Source organism: Meleagris gallopavo, chromosome 10 (assembly GCF_000146605.3).
Source record: "Meleagris gallopavo isolate NT-WF06-2002-E0010 breed Aviagen turkey brand Nicholas breeding stock chromosome 10, Turkey_5.1, whole genome shotgun sequence".
Lineage (NCBI taxonomy): Eukaryota > Metazoa > Chordata > Aves > Galliformes > Phasianidae > Meleagris > Meleagris gallopavo.
In genome coordinates this window covers 11,215,565-11,235,947 of record NC_015020.2, presented here as the reverse complement: position 1 = coordinate 11,235,947, position 20,383 = coordinate 11,215,565, and the positions used below count along the sequence as shown (strand labels likewise).

The 20,383-nt window shown below is 43.1% G+C and overlaps 1 long non-coding RNA gene across 7 annotated transcripts; it reads left to right on the top strand.

Annotated features, from left to right (window-relative positions):
* Position 1: 1 nt before the first annotated feature.
* Positions 2-13,490, top strand: LOC109369247. 7 transcript variants are annotated; one of them, XR_002118062.1, is made up of 9 exons: positions 2-63; positions 305-489; positions 779-833; positions 972-1,073; positions 1,972-2,054; positions 11,398-11,463; positions 12,047-12,232; positions 12,645-12,819; positions 13,317-13,490. It is a non-coding gene; the product is annotated as an uncharacterized LOC109369247 (long non-coding RNA). The 7 variants fall into 7 exon arrangements; XR_002118061.1 differs by having other exon boundaries at positions 11,398-11,588; XR_002118060.1 differs by lacking the exon at positions 11,398-11,463.
* The last annotated feature ends 6,893 nt before the right edge of the window (positions 13,491-20,383 follow it).

Here is a 20,383-nt window from a genome sequence, read left to right as displayed (position 1 = left end):
TCAAGGCAGACCGGCGCGGCGGCGGAGTCGCGGTTCGCGTTACAGAGCGGGACGAGGAAGCAGGTAAGACCTTCACGCGGCTGGCCGTGCCTGCTTCTCGGCTCTGCGGGTCGAGAAGGACGGGAAGTTTGTGGTCTAGCAAAGGGCGATGAAGATGGTGGGGGGTGGGAGCGTCTCCTTTCTGAGGAATGAATGAGAGACCAACGGGTGCTCAGTGTTCTTCTCTAGGAATGGGATGATTTCTGGAGAGCCCTTTACGGTCCCTGTTCACTCCTTCAGCTCTGTGGTTCTGATCTTGCTGCAGGGTGATGGCAGCACTGAAGCCTTTTTTGCTGAGGATTGGCTTGAATTTGTAAGTGGCTTCTTCCGTGATGGGATGAAGGATGTGAGCCCTCAAACCTGAGGGTTGCCTGCTTTAGTCCGGGGCCTCCCACCTGGACAGTGCCTTGGTGCTCTTCCTGCTCAAGGGAGGATGCCATGTGGACTGAGGTGAGTTGTCCTTTTGTTTTTTTCTTTTTTTTCTCTGATCTCCTGCTCTGCCCCCTGGAGCCAGGCTGTGCTCTGGATGGAACCCACTGGCTGTCATGCAGAGGGCTGCAGCTGTGGCTGAGAGCCCAACCCAGACTGTGGGGCTGAGCCCCGGGATCACCAATGTCTTATTTTTTTTTCCTGGGATAGAATTTATGGCCAGGACTGGGTGCTAGCAGGCAAAAACCCCTTCTGTTTGTTATGCCTGGGTCCTCTCTCAAGGTGAGGCTTCACTGTGCTTTCCTTTCAGCTTGAAGATGTGTGGCAGGTCCTCTCCTGGAGGGATGAAATTGATGGAGGGAGAGGTGAGAGGTTCTGCCTGTGGTGGGGCTCTGGTCCCCTTCTTGTTTGGGGAATTTGGTGTCCTAGTGCTGTTTCCTGTACTGAGGCAGTCTGTCTGCCTTGTTGAGGTCCAGCACTCTAGACCTGTTTTCTTTCCTCAGGTCCTGGTACAGCTGGTGTTTGAGAGGATATTCAACATATTGGTTGGGAGCTGGGCTCTTCTGAGAGCTGCAGAGGTGGAAGTGGTGGAGCTGACCTGAGAGGTAGGCATTGAGTGTTGCTGTGTGTTATGTAATGGTCTCTTGGCTGTGGCAGACCCCCCCCAGTTCCTTCTTGAGTGCTGGAGCCCCTTTTTGTTGTTGTTTCTTTTGTGCTGGTAGTAGAAGTTGTGGTGGATTGTAATTGTGTGTCAGCTTGGTTTATTTGTTGGTGAGGTTAGGGGGCTTGAAGATGAGTTGTTGGTGTGTCATTTGGTTTATTTCCCTTTTTTGTGGTGGTAATGATTTGCTTGGTTTATTCCTTTTGAGGTGAAGGTGATAAGTTGTTACTTAGTTTATTTGCCTTTTGTTGAGGTGGTACAGGTTGGACTCTGTTTAGTTATGTGTGATGTTAAGGTAGCTTAAGTGAATGTAGAGATGAGTTGGGGTGTGTGTCACTTAGTTTATTTGTGGTGGTGGGACTTGGATGGTAATATTGCTTGGCTTATTTGTGTTTGAGGTTAAGTTGGAGGTGGGTGCTGTTGGTGGGGCAGGGCTTTGTGCCTCTGGTTTTGTTTTGGGTGCTGGAGGCCAGGGTTTGCACTATCTCAAAGAGATTATTTTTTTTTTTGGGTGGGGGTGGGAAGCACTGGTTGGCATTGGAAATCTTTTTTGGGAGAGGGGAGCTCTGCTGGGCCATGGGAGGACTCCCCCTAAGTGGGAGAGCCCCCCTGGCTGGGGGGCTCCCCCTGAGTGGGGGGTGTGTGAGGGGGAGCCCCACCTGGCTATAGGGGCTCCCCTGAGTGGGGGTGTGAGGGGGAGCCCCACCTGGCTATAGGGGCTCCCCTGAGTGGGGGTGTGAGGGGGAGCCCCACCTGGCTATAGGGGCTCCCCTGAGTGGGGGTGTGAGGGCATACCATACCTGGGTGCTGGAGTGGCTCCTGCATGGTGATGTTCCTTCTAGGCTGGAAGCAGAGAGATGGAAGCCAGCTCCTCCTGGCCCTGTTTTCTGCCTGAAGATAAAGTTCAGCTGACTTCACATCTCAGGTAAAACCTTTTTGAGTGAAGCCTTAGTCTGAGACTTGAGTGACTATGTGCAGTCACTTAATGCGCTCTAGGGAGTGCAGGGGTTTTTCCCTTTTGAAAGGGCTCAGGTAAGCAGCTGGAATTGAAATACCTCTGTGGTGTGTCTATCCAAATATATGTTGTGTATATGTAGGGCTGTTCCACAGTATCAGTGCCCTAAACAGACTGAGATGGTTAGAAAGGAGTTAGGTTGGTGCTCTTTGACTTTTACCAACTACTAGGAGAAAAGTCTATTAGGAAACTAAAAAAATTGAAATGCTTAGGAATCCTCTTTCCTGAGAGATCTAAAATAAGGCCAAACCAGTCTTATGTTTTCATAGAAATGCAATAAACTATCTCCTTGTGGGGATAAGGTTTTACTTGCATTTAAGGCAATGCCTCGGAATGTGCTCCAAATTGAATTGGTGGGCAGGCAACTTTAAAATTTTACATTTTAAAATTGAATTAGTAAAATTAGGCCTCCCTTTTAAGAGGCATGTCTTTCACTTCATTTATCTTGTTGCTGAAGCAAAACTGTAGGAGGACTCGACCTACTCCATGCTTGTTGTGAGGTATGCCCCAAAATACCAGTAGCAACACTGTTTGCTCCTGTGGGCTGGGAGTACAGTTCTTTAGAAAGACACTTCCTGCTGCAGGTAGAAATGCTCTGTTAGCTGTAGCAGTAAGTATGCCTAAGAATATCTGTACTAAAATGAATTAGAGCTTAGCTAGCTGAAGTTCTAGGGTGGAGTAGATACCTGTCTTCAACTTAACTTAAAAAGAATCCTCACCACAAATAAAGGGATGTACCAGCTATTTCTGTGCTCTGGACTTATTTCCTCGCCACTAGCATGAGCTTATTTGTCTCGAGGAATAAGAAAGAGGAAAAACTACCTCTTCTATGATCAGCCAGTTAGTGCTTGATGTTCTGGAAGATGCAGAAGCAAGACTTAAATCAAGAAAAATTTCTAGATTATCTACTTCAACACCACAATTCATGAGACTTGCTTTACTCACTGACTGAAGTCACCAAGTATGCTTCCAGTGTTTTCTTACAGCTGAATTGCTGAATAGCAGTGTCTCTTGAATTTGGTAGAGCTTTCCAAGCTTGAAGGCAGACGTGCTATCCTGAAAGCAGAGAGGCAGTGAGTCTCTCACAATAAGAAAAAATTCTGGTTTCCTTCCTTAAGATTACCTCACTGAGAATTCTCTGGTCTCTTGCTAAATAACTCCAACTAGTGCATTGTGATCAAAGCCTTTATGTCAAATCTCAGCAAGTTAGTTTCTGCAAACCTTCATCCCACACTGAGTCTAAACTCTAATGTAAACAACAAAAATGTCCTATTCTGCATTTACTTTTTTACCAAGAGAAAAGGAACTGCATTTGGATTTTACCTTTGCATTAAATGTATGTCCAGGCTCTCGGAGTATGTTCCTCCATCAGTGAACAGTCAAGAGGGTTTCCTTTGGAATCCTTTTAAGACAAATCATATATAAAAGCTCTACTCCTTAATGTATGTGGGTTGGGTGACAAAAAATATCTTCTTTGTTTATACTGAGCACTGATCTCTAATCACAGAGCCTATGAGAGAGGAAGCTCCAACCTTCTCCATTTTTTATATTCAAGTGTGGTAATGATACACAATCATCCCGCTTGTGCAGTGACTTGAGTAACCAAACAGAAGATAAATCCTTCCCCATGTACAGCATGCATGTCAAACACTATGGTGATTTTTCTCTACTTGAAAAGCAATAAAGATAAACTGTACAATGACAATGTAGGTTTCTTAAACTTCTTCACCTGCTTCAGTGGTTCATAGGTTCTGAAGTACTTGACCCAACAAGAACCAGGGGTAGAAGGAAGAAAAGGGAGGAAACAGCTAGGTTTCAGATGTGATCTCACAAACCTTACCGCTTACACTATAAGCCGTTTAGATGACCTAGCCATGCTGGCCTCAGAGAAGTCAGGCAGAACTGCTTCCTGGAGAAAAGTAGAACTGCTTAACTCTCTAACCATGTTTCCCAAGAGGTGAGATCCCACAAACTTGGTGAGCCTAGCAAAAAAGCACAAGAATGGGTCAAATGACTCCCAAGGAAGAAAAATGAGCCTGCTAGGTGGTACGGTTGGGGAAGCAGCCAGGCTGACATGCTTTTTTCATAGTTTTAACTGGAGTCTGGTAAAGTAAGATGGTCAAAGAATAGTGCATTCATGAAGTCATTGTCTGACTTGCTGACTTATTTATGGTGACTTAGGATATCAGATCTGACATTTTGCATATAAAAGCTGCAGGCACAATTTGCTTGATTCCAAAATGGGGCTGGGGCAGATTACCTACCTCACAAAAGACATTTAATTGCTGTATGCTTAAAAACAAACTGGCTTCCAGCTCAGCTGAGCACCAGTTACGAGTTTGCAATGGCAATTTTTTTTACCTTCCGACTCTGTGTGCTTTGCTTTACTTATCTTTACTTAAAAAAAAAAAAACTAGGAAAAATCCTTTTTTGTGGCCCAGAATGTTGATACCACGCTATATTCTCTGCTTTGAGAATTCTTAGTTTTAATTACCCCTCAGAAGAGGCATGCCATTAAGAAGGCCTGCCTGCAAAAAACAAGAATTTCAGAAGTTTTTAGAAAGGTGAATTCACCTTTAAGATTTTTCAGGGATCACAAGACTAACGTTTTTTCCCTATCAAATGGCTTTGCTTAGAATTAGACTGATGTTCTCCTGTGGCGTTATGAATAACTATGTGCTCAGATAAGCATTTGTTTAACAGCATCGTTGTGCCATCATCACCGTGTATGGTTTCTTTACTCTGCAAACCAGTTACCACACTCTCCAGGCAGCATTTATTGCCTTACAGGAACAAAGTGAAATTTTAGCTTTTAAGAAGAGTACAAATTGCTTAGAAATAAATAATCACTTGGGAAAAGAAAACCTAAATGTAACTGAAAAGATAATCTAATGTCTAGCAGCCCAGGGACTAACTGCCACAGAGATGTTTCAGCTCCTTACTTTCCCACTTGTTTTTGCAGGACATTTGAGCTCTTATATTTTCAGATTCAGTAATCTTAAAGTGCTGAAGTTCTCCTTGTGGTGCCAAACAGCCCAGATTGCAGATATTTTTTGTCCTCCTCAGACCATTATAATTGTGATTCCATATGTATATCCTATATGGTCAGAACTTCTATTCACATCCTCCTCTCCACAACCCCCAGGTAACGTTATGAATGGGCAAATGGCCAACTAGGGAGTGATGGGAGCTGACAATTTTATCTGCTGAGGGAAAAAGAAGAAATAAAGCTGTTTCAGTGGTGTGCTAAAATTCACGTACTTACTTGTACTCACTCCCTTTGTCTCAGAAGGGAACCTCTGTGTCTGTCCTCCAGTTTCACAGAAGACAAGGAGACTGAAGTGAGTGCTTTGAACGTGGTTTTCCAAATGTTGAACTACCATATTAGCCAGTTTCTCTCTCAAGCTCAGGGGAGTCAGATCTACATTTTTTCCCTGTCTAGAAGAATACCTCATCTACCTCGCTGGTAACTTCTCAGAATTTCAGCCAAGTGACAAAAGTATTCACCTTCGGAGAACAATTCCTACCCTTTGAAGTGTCCTTAATCTTAATGAGGTGCTGAAGTACGAACCCGAGTCCCTATAAGGTGCAAAGCCTGTTGGAAGTGGCTGCAGAGGGATCGGGTACCGCCACGCTTAGCTGTCAAGACTCAGTACTGAATGAAACAGATTCTCCTGTAAGGAGAGAACTGCTCCTCTGAGCGATTGTTTCTGAACAGCGTATGGAATCATGAGTACAAGAAATAACAAAAAAATAGCACTAAGTAGGAAATGAGTTCCAATATTAAAAGCCCCGTCATGAAATACTGAACTAGAAAAAAAAAAAAAAGACCTAACACTCTCCTTGGTTCTTCTTTTCCCACACCAATAGGAATAAAGCCAGCCAAAGCAGCATTATTTCAGACAGGTTCCATTTCTGCAACATTTGATATGCTTCACAGCTTTCAGTTACCTCAGGCAGAGGAGGCTCACTATAAATTACTACAGAAAATAATAAAGTAGTCCATGTACAGAAGAAAAAAATATATATATTCGCAAATACTGAGATAGAAAGAAGCATATGAGGAAACCTTTAATGATGCCTTTCTGAGAGCACTACAGTTCTCCTGCCCCCAGCATTAGAAACCAAGCAGAGGAGGCACGAGACCAGCGTGTGACAGAGCAGTGACCTGCTGGGGAAAAAAACAAGGCAAAAGAAGGAAAATGTAACAGCTGAGGAAACAGGGACATGTAACCTGGGAAGAATACACGGATGCTTTCCAGACACGCAGTGATGAGTAAACCAACACGCAGATGAAACTGAACTTGGTAGGAGACTTAAAAAAAATAACAAAAAGCAATTGCTACAGGTACACCAGTCAGAAGACAAAGGCCAAGGGAAGCGTACTGCCTCTGATAAGTGAGAAGTGAGAAAAGGGAATGACAGACGTAGGGAAGGCTGAGGTGCTCAGCCCAATCTTTGATGGCAGTCAGGTTTTCCATATCTCTCGTGTCCTTAAAGACAGGGCATGGAGGAGCAAAATCCCTCCGGCTGTAAGAGAGGAGCGAGTCTGAGGCCACCTGAAGAGACTGAATGCGTACAAGTCTGTGGGGTGTGACAACATGCACCCCAGGCTCCTGAGGGGACTGCCTGATGCAACTGCTGTGCCACTCTCCATCGCATTTGATGGCTGTCAGGCAAGTCCCCGGTGACTGGAAGAACATCACAGCAAAGCAGATGAATGCCGAGCTGTAACCTCGATAAAGAACCATCACCTGTGCCACATCCAAACGGACTGACATAATCAGGGTAGTTCACCTACCCTGCACAGCTCTCTATTTTCTAGGTGTCTCCTTATCGAGAGCAACTTGATTTTACAAGCTGCAAGAAGGAGCTCGCTGACAGAGCCAAGAGGCTTGGGCTCAGTCAGTTCAGACACTGTGGGCTCTCCTTCACACGCCCACAGTAGACACGTGGGGAGGCTTCGTGATTTCTCAGTGCCTACGATACTGTGCAGCACAGGTACTTTTCCGGAAGAGAAGCCCATGATGCCCACTGCAGCACTCACCAGTAAGGTGACTAAACGTTCAACCCACAATGAACTACTCCCTTTTTTTGGCTTTACTCCAATCTTTACACAACAAAATTAAAAACGAAAGAATTCAAAATGGTGCCACAGAAAGTTACCTGATACGTCCCCATAATTTTCGATGTCTCCACTTCCAGGATAACATTTGCCACCATAAAAATCCAGGCAGAGTAGGGCACAGCAGGAAACTCTCTATTCCCCATGTTGACATAGCTCCCACAGGTGCCTGAGCTGCCTGCAGATCCACATGTGATTGACACATAAATACAAATCTGGAAAAGTAGTGATTGCATTTCAGTATGCATTGCGATCCCATCGAGGCAACAGCCAGAGCTTTACTGCACTGCTGTTAATCTGACATTTTATCCCTCTCCCTTTATGCTCCATTTACCCCTGCTTCGAGAATAGGAGCAGTAACTTAGTTCACCTGAAACTGCCCTTCCGTAATGCTGCAATGGGATGATAATAGCAGGGTGGCAAAGTCTTTGGCTAAAGCAAATGAGAATGAACCCAAATGCAGCAGCCACAGATACTGAAAGGAAGGAAAAGAGCTGCTCAGCTTTAGAAGGCCACAGGTAGGCAGGGATCTCTGGAAATAAATGCCCTCACCTCCACTGCCAGCCCTTAAATGAGGTCTGGGAAGGGGTGGAGCCAGGATCCACCCCTTACATCACTCAGGTGCATTGCTTGCACCTGAGCACCCCTTGGTTGGCCCTGCCTTCCCACCAGGTGCTCAATCACTGCTTCAGGCTGTGACTTAGCATTTCCTCTACACCTTCTCAGTGTATCAATCACAGATTTTCCAGGCGCTCGCTTCAGCATTGTTACTTCTGGTCACCTTGACTCTGAGCTCCTTTTCATTGCCTGATCAACTGCAGATCTTGTAGCTGATGGGCTGATATCTTTCCCACCAGGGCCTGTTCAGATTAGCAACGACAATGTTTTCATTCGGTGGAGAAACCTGCAGATGAAATGATGTAACTCGGTCATAAATCAGTAGTTCTCATTTCACATTTTAAGTGCCAGAGGTATACTTGGTGGTGAGATTAGTCTGTTATTTCCATGAGTTGGGCTTTGTGATCTCTCCCAACATCGTTTGGACAGCCAAAACTACATCTGTGTACTCAGCTCAGCAAAAGGTAAAACTTAGCCCGGCCATTTCCAAAGTACTGACTGTGACTGGCTCTCCTCCCAAGTCAATTACTTGGGACATGCAAGAACATTCCTTGCTGCTAAAACACAAATGGGTAAAAACAGTGTCCTAGACAGTGGTTATAAAAAAAAAGTCAGTATGTGAGATAAGAATATTGCTTCATATCCCTTCTGAATTGCATTTAAAGCTATTTTGTTTATTTTCTCTCAGTGCAGCTGTGAGCTTTTCCTCATTTTCCTCCTCAGTTTCCCTACTGTGACTGATCAGAACTGTATTATTACAGCCTGGGCAGTATAAACATTAGATATAATGTTTTACCAATGCCTCTGATTTCAGCACGTACGCTCACGGGCAAGCAAACTCATTTCTTGTTTACCTAATGCAGCTAAAGAACATTTTACTATTGACATTAGATCTCTACAAAAGAAAAGTTATTTGTGAAGAAAGTAATAAATACTTACTGCAGTAACGTTTATGAATTAATCACAACTTCTTCCTCTTTAAAAAAAAAAACCAAAATTTTAACTTATATCAATTCAATTCAATTTTCTTACAGAAGGAAAAAAAACACACTGTGACGCAGCACAAATCAAACTTGAAGTTCCCTGGGTGTCTACATGAATTTCAGATTTATATAATGGAATTTTGTTTCACAAACTAGCATTCATCAGATTATTTCAGCAGATGCAGGAAAACAGCAGCCACCCCCAGCTCCCCTGCGGTGCTTACCGGGACACACGGGAAGAGGGTTCCACCTCATCATTAGTGTGCAAGTGAAAGAAATAATTTGTACTTTGCCAAGGATTCTTAGGGATTTCCATTAGACCATGGTGCGTTATGTGACCGTCACATATAAACAGTCAAGGCGTGGAAGAAGTCCTGTCCACGTAAACCCGTGACATTGAAGCAACCCATGCAGACTTTCAGACGTACAAAGAAGTCTTGAGTACGTGTTTGCTCATTATAAAATAAAGCTTCTGAGTCGATCATCAATATGATTAATAACACAGTAAGCACCTGGTTATTTTCTTTAAGCAAGTAAGGTATTATTTAGCATGCTTAGTAAAGTCAGAATCAAATTTAATGCACCGAGCTGGTTGGAAAGACATGAAACGCATAGAAATAGTGATCGGAGTTCACTTCTAAGGTTTCTTTTTTCCATTTAAGAAAACTTAATTAACATTTTTCTTATCACACGCTATGGAAATATGGCAAATACTTTTTACTTACTTAACTAGGAAGGAATAATAAGAAGAATGGAATGCTTTTGCACACCCTTGTTCCTAACAGCTTAAAATCCGTCTTAAAAAATTCGTCTGCTTTCAATAAACAATACGGAACGCCTGTAAAAACAACTCATTTAATCTAATTAATTTAATCTAACTTTTTTAGACAGCAGCGTTGTTCCATTTTTCTTTGCTTAAAAGAAAGTTGGATGGCTGTGCTGCGGAACGTAAGGACAGGAAAGAGCAGTGGCTACGTGGTTATGTCCTCATTAATATTAGGGCCTCCAGAATGAATTATGGATAGAACGCAAAGGAGTGTGTGGGAGGGAATTTTTTATTCCTTCTTGCTGCGGCCAAGGTAAATAGTAACCTGATAACAGAATGCCCTTTAAACTTGGAACTGAAGAGGTTCTAATGGGGACAGCGTTCAACTGGTTTAAATTGTTCCATTCGGTTTGTTGCCTAGTTTTACTGTTATATAGCAAGTTCGGTCCCACTTACTGATATAAAGTATGTCCAGTGGGACAAGAGTTCTGCACGTCTAGTTGTGGTTTGTGGAGAATTAAAACAAAAATAAAATTTTGGGTGAAGTAACTTGAGTTACAAAACACGCTGGGCATTACAGCACTTGTGAATACCATTGAAAATTCAGTTATCATTTACAGAAGTGATAGCCGGGGAGTTTTTGCAGATGATGGAAACTATTGATGGGGTCGGTACTGAAAATGAGATTTAAAAGCTGCCTTTCCTTCCTAGTTACGATGAATTCAGGCAAACTCTTTGCAGAAGGTAAAAACACTGGATTCTTTTGCTGATAAACACGCATCAAATCTATAACACGCAGTTTAGGTTTCTAAGGCGGGGTGTCTTTCGTATCTTGACCAGGAATAAAGACTGCTTTTAAATACGGTTTTGTTGTGAGATGGCTGATAATTGTGGATCAGTTGTTGCTGCTTATCTGAGCTACAGATTCACATGTACACTTCAAAGCTGTATAACGGAAAGGTCCAGATTTCTATTCAGAAGAGTTTTCTTGGGAAATGTATCTGAGCTACTTTGGGGCATTATACGAATGGAAATTTGCCCTCCTAGGCATTATGTATGTGGCACATCTCAGTAATTGGGCTGTTCTGGCTAACCATTGAGCAGAAGAGTAGAAATTAAATGGTGCCTGCAGAAGTTAGCTTCAGTTGGTGTTTCACGTTTTCTATCCCTGTTTTCAGTACCATTTGAAATTCCTGGGTCTGTCTAGAATGCATACTGCTTGAACTGTGGCTTCTGTTCTTAACCTCCATTCCTTCAGCGAGTCGTCTTGTGTATTACCTCCTGTTGGTTTGTCGTGCTGAATGAGCAGCTATTGCATAGCTAATTCTTGACGCTGTTTCCACTTCACTTCGGTCTGTGCATCAGAATGGTTTTTAAGCAGAAGGTGCTCATGCTCGCATCTTCTAGGCTACAGAGAGTCAAATAAACGTGCCCTGCATCCATTTGCCCATTTTGTTCATAGTAGGAAGTTTCATTCCGCAGGTTGTATTTCTGTGAACCTAAAGAACAGAGGCAGATATATTTTCGATATCTCATAATGTCAGTGTGTGTTATAAGACTCTTCACGCCAAGGATGAGATTTAGTAAAAAAATACAGTATGATAGCTTTAGAATAATACTTTTTTTCATTTAACAGTGACTGCCAAGTACTCCAGCTTTGACCTTGTAAGCAGCATTTCATTCCCTTTCTGTTTTGAAACAAATACATTCTTAGATGGGATGAGAATTTCAGTGAGAAATACATGTGTTATGTCTTTGCAGGTAAATTTTGTGATTTGCCACATGTGGAAGATGGAAGGATTACCCCATATTATTACAATTTCAAAGGTTACTATTTCCTTATGCATAAAGGAAAAAACCTTTCCTATTCTTGTGTGGCTGGTTTTACAACTGAAACCAGGACACAAGATGGAAGAATAACTTGTACAGCAAAAGGATGCCACAGTGGTACAGTGAGTTAGCTTCTTCATTTCATTATTGCTTCTAGCAGAAAACTGTTATAGCTCAATTTCCTTAAGCATATAGGGATAAAAGGTGCAGAATAGTAGGGATAAAAATGCATAAGGTCAAGGTGAAATCCATGATGTCTATTCATACATTGAATTGTTTTACACTAGTATGTTCTAAGGACTCTTACCACATATGCTTTTTAAGAATTTCAGGAAAGCTGCCCAGCGTAACTTAACTTGGGAAAAATAATTGACATTTTAGTCACAGACGTGCATCTGAGCCTCCTTAGCTCCAGAGTGACACTGAGTGACTACCATCTGCTCAATGACTGCGGTAGCATTTCAATAAAACAAGAAAATGAAATTGGATGGAGATAATTTTAAAACCCCGCTTTCTTGCCTATCAGGGAAAATATTACATCAATTATTTCTTCCTAACCAAACTGTCTCTTTTCATTTAGAAAAATGTAATAGGCCTCCTCTGGAACATGGCATTTTTTACAGCACAGAAACATACTTCAAAATACACGAGAAACTACAGTAAAAATGTAATCAAGGCTACAGAGTTCCCAGCGGTGGTACTGAAGATACAGTACAATGTCAATCAGGTGGATGGTCTTCCCAGGCAAGCTGTACTAAGAAAGTTGGTAGGACTGCTTCTTTCCTTCTCATTTCATATATGTTTATAAAATTCTGCTGTTCTTCCTGTACCTGTAAGGTCAAAATGTCTTTGTTAGGTTATTTGAATATTCCTGAATTAAGTTCCCAGCTGTACCTCATGTGGTGAAGTTGTCAGATGTTTCACGCTGCTTCTTTTGTGAATGGGTGTAGATAAAATTGTGGAATCAGCATAAGTGAGATAATTTTGTTTCAAATAAACCCATTTCTGTTCAAACTTTGCACCCAATTGAACACTAGAATGTAAACTGCTGCATTTTTAATTGTTCGTTGTTTTCAAAGACTGCCTCAGATACAATCACCTTTAAGGGAAATGTTAGATAAGTTAGATTAAAGGAAAAAGAGAAACCAACAATATTATACGTGTCTTATTTATTTAAGTCATGCCAAGTACCTGCGTTACATCATGGCAACTACTTCACAACCCAGCGAGAGCTCCGCGTGAATGAAGCACTGCTGTATAGATGCGATGAGGGATACCACACTGCAGGAGGAAACGCTACAGAAGAGGCAGTTTGTCTCGCACGTGGACGGTCCCTTACTCCAAACTGCTCGAGTATGTAGTGGACTTGAAATGAATTCTCTTTTAAATGTGACATAGTCTGCAACTGAACAAAAAATTTATGAGTTTTATAAACTGTTGGGATAAAAAAGTTTTTATGTTTTTTTCCCTAGAAATAACCTGCCCCTTAAGATTTCTTCTCATTCTGTTGCTGTCACTGCATTCAGTGTTATGCATTTGTTTTTCTACCAGACCTTCAGCTCTGGCTGAAGCCGTTGGGGAGGGAGGGGTCCCCTTTGGCAACAGTAGATGGCAGATGAATGTCATTTGTAAGGCTGTGAAGATGAGCACATTAAGTAAATAATAATGCGCTGCAGTAGCCTATTGCTTTGCACTGAAAGTGCTGGCAGTGCTTTTCCTGTCATCTGGATAAGGTTTTGCAACAAGAGGCTTCACCAAAGTTGAAAAACAAACAAACAAACAAACAACACACACTTCTTCTCAATTTTAACATCTAAAATACGCTGTCTACCTCTCTCTCATTCCCACAGTCCAGACAGCTAAATGGAACCCCTCTGCAATATGGAGCACCAGTTCTTCCCCCAGGACACTTCTCTGCCTTATATGACCCATGGTCCTCTGACACAGAGAACAAGTGAGAGAAGTGAGAGCACCGCTGTCAAATCTGTATATTAAATGGCATTAAAGCTCAATTTCTTTTTTTTTTTCTTTTCTTTTTTTTGTATAGTCTAAACAGAAGCTTTAATAGTTTCTTGCTACTCTCAATGGATTTATCTTGCACAGGGGTACTTGCACCCTATACTGGAGCCCTACTGTTCTAGTGGACCTTCAGCATTGATTCATCCCAGTTTTCAGCTGAAAGATTTCTTTTTCTCCAAGTTCCTTCAGCAAAAGGCAATCAGCAGCCCTTTGTTCTCTTGAGATCTTATTTCAAGAAATTATGTCCAATTATTTGGTAATGGAGTGACTAAAGCAAGGCTTTAGCTGTCCTGAAATTTCCCTTATCAGCAAAAGCAACAACAGGAAAATCAGGTACTACTTACTTGCTTTATTTTCTTAGAATTCAACTCATGTTTATACCCCACATGAATACCGAGACAGACAGACTCCATTAACAGTACACAAATGCAGCTTATTGCTGTGGTTCATTTTCATGAATTTGGCTGAATTAATTAGGTGAAGTTAAAGAAAAATCTCTGTGTTTAAGGCATTTCAAGGTCAAAGAATCATCCCTTGCTGCACCGAGCTGCGTGTGCTGCACACACTGCCTTTCAAAAAATTCTTAGGAAAGTGAACATCAAGAAAAATGTGCGTATCTTCTACAAAGCTCTGTCAAGTAGGGCAGTAAACCCACTCCCCAACAAGCAAAAGCAACACATTAGCTGTTCCTACCCATCAGCTGCAATATGTCATCACTGGATCAATTACTAAAAAAATAAATAAAGCACAAGAGTCTCAGATCCATCAAGACAGTGATGCAAGCTCACCAAAAAATGAAAAGGATGGCTCATTCCAGGACCTGGACCAAAGGAGTTGTGCCTACCTACGTCCAGAAATCCTAGTTAGTTACTTGCATCCCAGTGTCTTGCCTTTCCACCAAATAACACGGAAGCTCAAGTCCTGAGTAGGAATCGGTTCTGTGATTCAGAGGCTCTCCTAAGTTGTTTAAAGAAGACTCACCCTGACTCACCCTGCCTCTGCCATCATCCCAGGCTATGTTCCAGGCATGCTCATGGAGAAAAACCTAGAAGCAGTCGAGGCCAAACACACTGATAATCAAATTACCCACAGTCTTTTTAATTCTTGACTCAGTATGCCACCAAAGCCAACCTACTTCAGGATGAAAATGTAAATAAAAGTAACAGGGATGAATGCAGAATAGGTAAGATGTAAGTAAGTATAATCATTTGCCTGGATGAAATGTAAACACAGTTACAGAATGTAGATACATTTACAAAAAAATGGTTAAGTTTGAACAAAATCATCCAATAGTATTGAGAAAATGAATTAGCAAATTCCAACAGAGAACGCTGTCTAAGCTATAAAGCACAATAAAGCAGGAAACTCCGGGAAAACTTGAGCTCAAATCACTGGATTTGTTGAAGGAGCATTCATTTCTCCAGCTGGACTCAGTCACATCATTTCCATCTGTCCAAATACACCTGCATTGTGAAGAGACAGAAGGGGAAATGGAGATTGTCAAGGCTGACATATTGACACGTTCCCTGAGAGCAGTGAAAAGCAGTTGCCAACCATGTTCTCTGCTTGAATTCAATTTCCCAGGTCCCTTGGAACAGGAGCAGCTCTTCCATGACAGATGCAGGCTGGCATGGGATTAAGGGAAGGCCCCTGGATCTGACCCTCTTACAATCCTTCTTGGCTGTTGCCCACTGTTCTTTTACAGCCTCCTGTGCCCTCCCACATGAACCACTTACCTGTGCATTGAGGGTACTCAATTTCTCCATCCAGACACTGTGGGTTACATTTCTCTGGTCTTGAAACTGCCGCATGAAGCCACTTGCATGTAAAGGAAATACGTTCCTTAGAGGGATATGTGTAAGGCTTTCTCCATCATAGTTGAATATTGTTCTTATCCATTTCTGACTCAAGCCACTGTGCAGTCCCCTGGAAAACAAAAAACACCACTAATAATGCAAAGTACTTTCACGATTTGCCTGCAGATCTCACACTGGAAGCCGAGTCTCTGAAGATGCTGGTACCTCAAACACTTATTCTCCTTCCCTTTTGCAACACATAACGCAGACTACGAAGGATAAAAGCTCATTTCATACTCTTTGGCAATGATCCATCGAGGCCTGCTCAGAGAAACTGTAGAAGGGGACAAGCCCAGATTTCCCTTCTGAGAAGCCTACAAAGGCCTGCAATGGGCATCAACTGCTGTCTCCATGCATATCAGAACACGGTATGAGCGGAGAGGTGCTGGAAGGGCCACAGAGGTACAAAGGGGTCACAGCATGGCAGCAACAGAGACCCAGGAGAGAAGCTCACTGGGGGAAAACCCTGCCTAAACAGGCAGACATGGGAGAGACTGCAGTGAAATGGTTTCCTGTCCTGTCGTGGTCAGGAAAACAATTTCAGGGATATCACTTTCAGGGAACTCAGGAGCTCTTCAGTCCTCCTTGGAATTAGGCAGTCACAGAACAGATGACCCTAGCATGAGGCTTGGTGATCCCTTTCCCCTCAGATATTCCTGTCTGCAGCATCTTGGGAAACACAACCCACCTACAGCTGGCCTGCAGCTTTACGGGATTTCCCACACCTTGGTGCTCTGTTATTACTTCCCCAGGCACACCTGCTAAAGGTTTTCCTTTCAGTTTCTGCACTAAATATGCAAAAAACAGCAGCCAAACAATGACAAATGAAGAAGACAATTTTCTGGATTGCACCGTAGATATTTAAATGTGCCATTAATACATTGTACTCTTCATCAGGAGAAGATTTTACAATCAAATTTGATAAAATCACCCAATCTGGAATAAAGCTTTCTTTCTTCTCTCCATTTCAGCTCAGTGTTGTTATTGTTCGTATCTTCTTCAGCTGCCATACAGGCCACTGGGAAAAGGCGAGAGAACATCGTCATCAATTCATACAGATGCACCACACGTAACTTTTTTCTCCCTACAGAGGTTCTTCACGTCATAAAATGCTTCGCTCTGAGCCTCTGCTTTTTGCAACAGGAAAGATATTTTCATCATATCTGAAGGGAAAAAAAGATGATGGTTGGGCCACCGTGCAGTGCTGCGGAGAGGCCGTTTCACTCTGAGAGGCACGCGGGGCAAGGGGGAAGCAGAGCCTGGGGTATGGGAACTCAGCAGGCAGCATTCAACTTCCCTGTATCTTTTTTCAGAATCCTCCTTTCCCTTGTCCCAGCACTTCTTTAAATTCATTTTCTCATGGTCACGTCACCTCTGGATTTACTACATTCAAACAGACCCCACCTCCCCATCGCAGCCTGCAGACTGTGGCAGTGTCCTCAACACAGGAGCCCAGCACACTGATGGAGATCTCCTCACATGGGCATTTCAGCCAAGCTCCCCTCCTCCCGGATCTATGGGTGAGAGGAGGCAGGGAGAGACTGCAGGTAGCAGAGGGGACCACACAAGGTGACATCGAGAAGAAATCCCTTCTGGACAGAAGAAAGACTCACTGCTGTCAGCCACAGCACAAGTGCTGTTTCACAAGTGAAGTGCACAGGAAACACCTTCAGGATCTGAGAAAAAGTCAACGTGAGCAGTCACATAGCTCTTGGCCATGCAGCACATGCCTTAACCTACCTAAGCAAACTGGTGGATTTGTCCACTGCCCATTAATACATCTGATCTGCTGAGATCCTTCCAGGATGTAAAGATTTGGGCATTTCTATTTCCAAGTTGCACCTTGTGAATATTCTGGCCACGGGAAGGAAAGAATATCTCCGTTTTCAATGTCTGGAGGTGGGTCACATTTTCCACTCTGTCCTGGAAGAACATTAACACTTAGAGAGAAAAGCATCAGAGTTTAATTGCAGGGGCAGCCTAGCCTTGAATTTATAATTCCGGTGAGACATTCCAGCAATTTCAGGCTTGGTAAAAGGTTCAAAAGCTGGAAACAGTTCTAGGAGAGGTAACTTTTCTGTTCTTCCCTCCTTCCAGTATGATACCAACTGGATAGCAAACAAGAGAAACAGGGATCAAGTGGCATAGCTAGAGATTGAAAAGAGGCAAGAAATTGCACATAAGCTGTACAAAGGCACCTATGCTTAGAGTTGCACTAAGTAGTGGTGAGGGATTAACATGGGTGATGTAATCATAGATTTATTGGTTTCAGTTAGAAACTGTGACAAAAAATAAGCACACTCACCTTTACGGATACATCCTGGAGTAGGTGACCAGCCATTCTTTGTGCACATAATTTCACCATCTTCATTTTCAGTACGATGATTTGTATTGCAGAACTATTTAGCTCTTTCACCTTTGTAATAGTTTTTCCAATTATTTTGGGTAATACCATTTTCCAGATACCTGATATCAAATATTTCTAAAGAAGAAAAGTAAGTACATTTAAGCACATTAATAAAAACAGCCAAAACTGTAGTAAAATAATTCTTATAATGAAATAATCACCGTGTCCCCAAAACAGGAGTTTTATAAAGCACTAAGAACTGGCCTTGTAAACTGAAGTCCTTTCTGTAGTTAATAAGCAAGGCTGGCTAACTTCACTGCCTCTAGTGTCATGTACAACAACTTTGGTATGCTCTGCTAAGTCTCTCAAATTTTGTTGTGTGTGCTGAGACACATAAGGCATATGCTCCCAGGCAATTTTATATCCCTGTGCAAGTGCATCAGCCTCTCAAACCAGCTTTGGAGAATTTATCAACAGCTAAGCGTGCTGTCCCTACAGCATCCTGTATCCCAAAAGCCAAAAGACACATGGAAGGAATGTTGTGGTTGTGTTATTGGAGTAAGTGGCTGTTTCCACCGGGCACAACTCTGCTCATTCCCTGCATTGATCTCCTGTCCACTGAGGACAGCAGGAGAAAAATCAACCTTCAGTTGATCCTTCAGGTTCTATAGATAGGTAGAAACTGCCCTGTGACCAAAGATCTGGGTTATGAGAGAAGTCCTCAGCTCTCTGGTTTAAATTTGTTTCCCATAGTTGAATGATTAATTCAGTGCATCTGGATCTCTTACTGCAGACATTCTTACCCTCGGGTTCAGGTTGGATATTAGAAAAAACTTCTCAGAAAGGGTGATGGTGCATTAGAACAGGCAGACCAGAGAGGTGGTCTGTGATTCTATGATTTCCCATTGCCTCAAATTTGACTCATTCCTAATAAACGGAACAAATGTTTTTCAGAGGACATCTCTGCAAAAGGACAAAACACAGGCAATCCAAATCCGGCTCTGTACTCTCCATCTTTTCCTCACTGAAAGTCCATCCATCAATTCCTGGCCTCCACTTCAAATAAAATAGAATGGAGAATGCCAGCAAAATGGTTGAGCAACCAACCAACCAACCAGACCAAAAAAAAAGAAATAAATAATTTTTCCACTGTCTGACAAATTGGTTTGGGTTTCAAGGGGACAGTTACGGAGTCATGATTAAGTGGACTTAATGCACATAACCTGCCAAGCTGGCTTTTTGCATTCCCAGCCTAGAAGAGACGTGGCTCTTCCTCGTGACTCCAGAAGGACATAATCTGGAGGAGGACGACTTCTGCAAATGAAGACATTTGTCAGAAAAAGACACTTGGAACCAAAGAGAGGATGGCAGTGCCTGCCTGGCATGAGGACAGCAGAGAGAGGGCAGCAGGAGTACAGGGGGAGTCAATCATTACCCAGTGACACAGCTGCCAAGTATCAGGAGCAAAAAGGTCAAGGACCTCTTGACTCGTCATTTCCCCAGTGCCGCTGTCCTAAAAACAAAGATCTTGGATATTTTCTTCCGTTATTCCTCTCTAGAAAGGGAAAACAAAGAGAAGGAAAAGGCTGCAGATACGGGAAGGCAGAGGAAGAGAGAGAAGTTAAGGTGTGCAGAAGTCTGTAAAAACATGATAAAAATCAACATTTCTAATGGCACCAAAGGCAGCTCTGCCCAGCATCTGCAGGCTCCTATTTGGTTTTTTAACAAGCGCTACAGGAAAGAAGCAGCAGAGAGGAGCTCTCAACCTCCAGAAGAGCAACAGCAGATGGGAAAAAAGTGGTCTCTCTTACAGAAACCTACGTTTCCAGCCCAAAGCCCTCTGTCACTAATGGTGTGCAGCTTAGTGGATGGAAGTGGATTTGAGCAGGCACTGTGCTGCAGCTGAGGTGTGAAAGCTGAAGGATGAACATCAGCAGATGGACAGGTCAGAAAGGATGTTTTATGCCCACTGGGGAGCTGCTGGGAAGCACAAAACCCATTGAAACCACAAAGCTATGGATGGGTTCCTAGTGCTGTTGGCAGCAAGAGACGAGCAAAGCTTCCAGAGGCACTGCGGCTGCCTTGCAGGGCCGCTCTCATCCCTCAGCCCTCACTCTTTGAAGCACAGCCCCATTGTTTGCCCGTCTTTGAAGTGCCAAATGGGAAACATCACAGCAGTCCTGCGTGCAAACAATAAATCAGCATCGCATTAAGGAGGGAGGCAATGGGTAGCACCCACCTCCCATTTGCACTAATTGCATCCCTCTTGTTTTTGGAGGAATGCTTAATGAGGCATTTTTCATTTCCTTCTCCGCATCCCTCCTCCTCATTATTGTTTGTGAGCAAAATCCTTCCAGGAAAGGGCTGCAAGACCTTGTGTTGCTCTCTCCATTAGCTGAAATCCAAGGCATCTCTTCTTAACTCTCCCCTCTTAGCCCTGGGACAGCTCCTGTCCAGAAGTCCCTAGGACCTTTTCTCTTCTGCAAGTGCAACCCAAAGCACTTCAGACAGGGTCAAAGCCCCCCAGAAGCCCATGAAATCTTTTCCAGCTATAGCTGTGTCGGTTTCAAATACATCCCTCCATAGTAAAAGCTCTCCTCTAACCCCCACACCACCACCCAGCACTGGAGCTGGATGCCCTGCAGATCATCTCCTTGTCTTCACCAGTAACTACCTATTAGCAGATTCTCTGTTC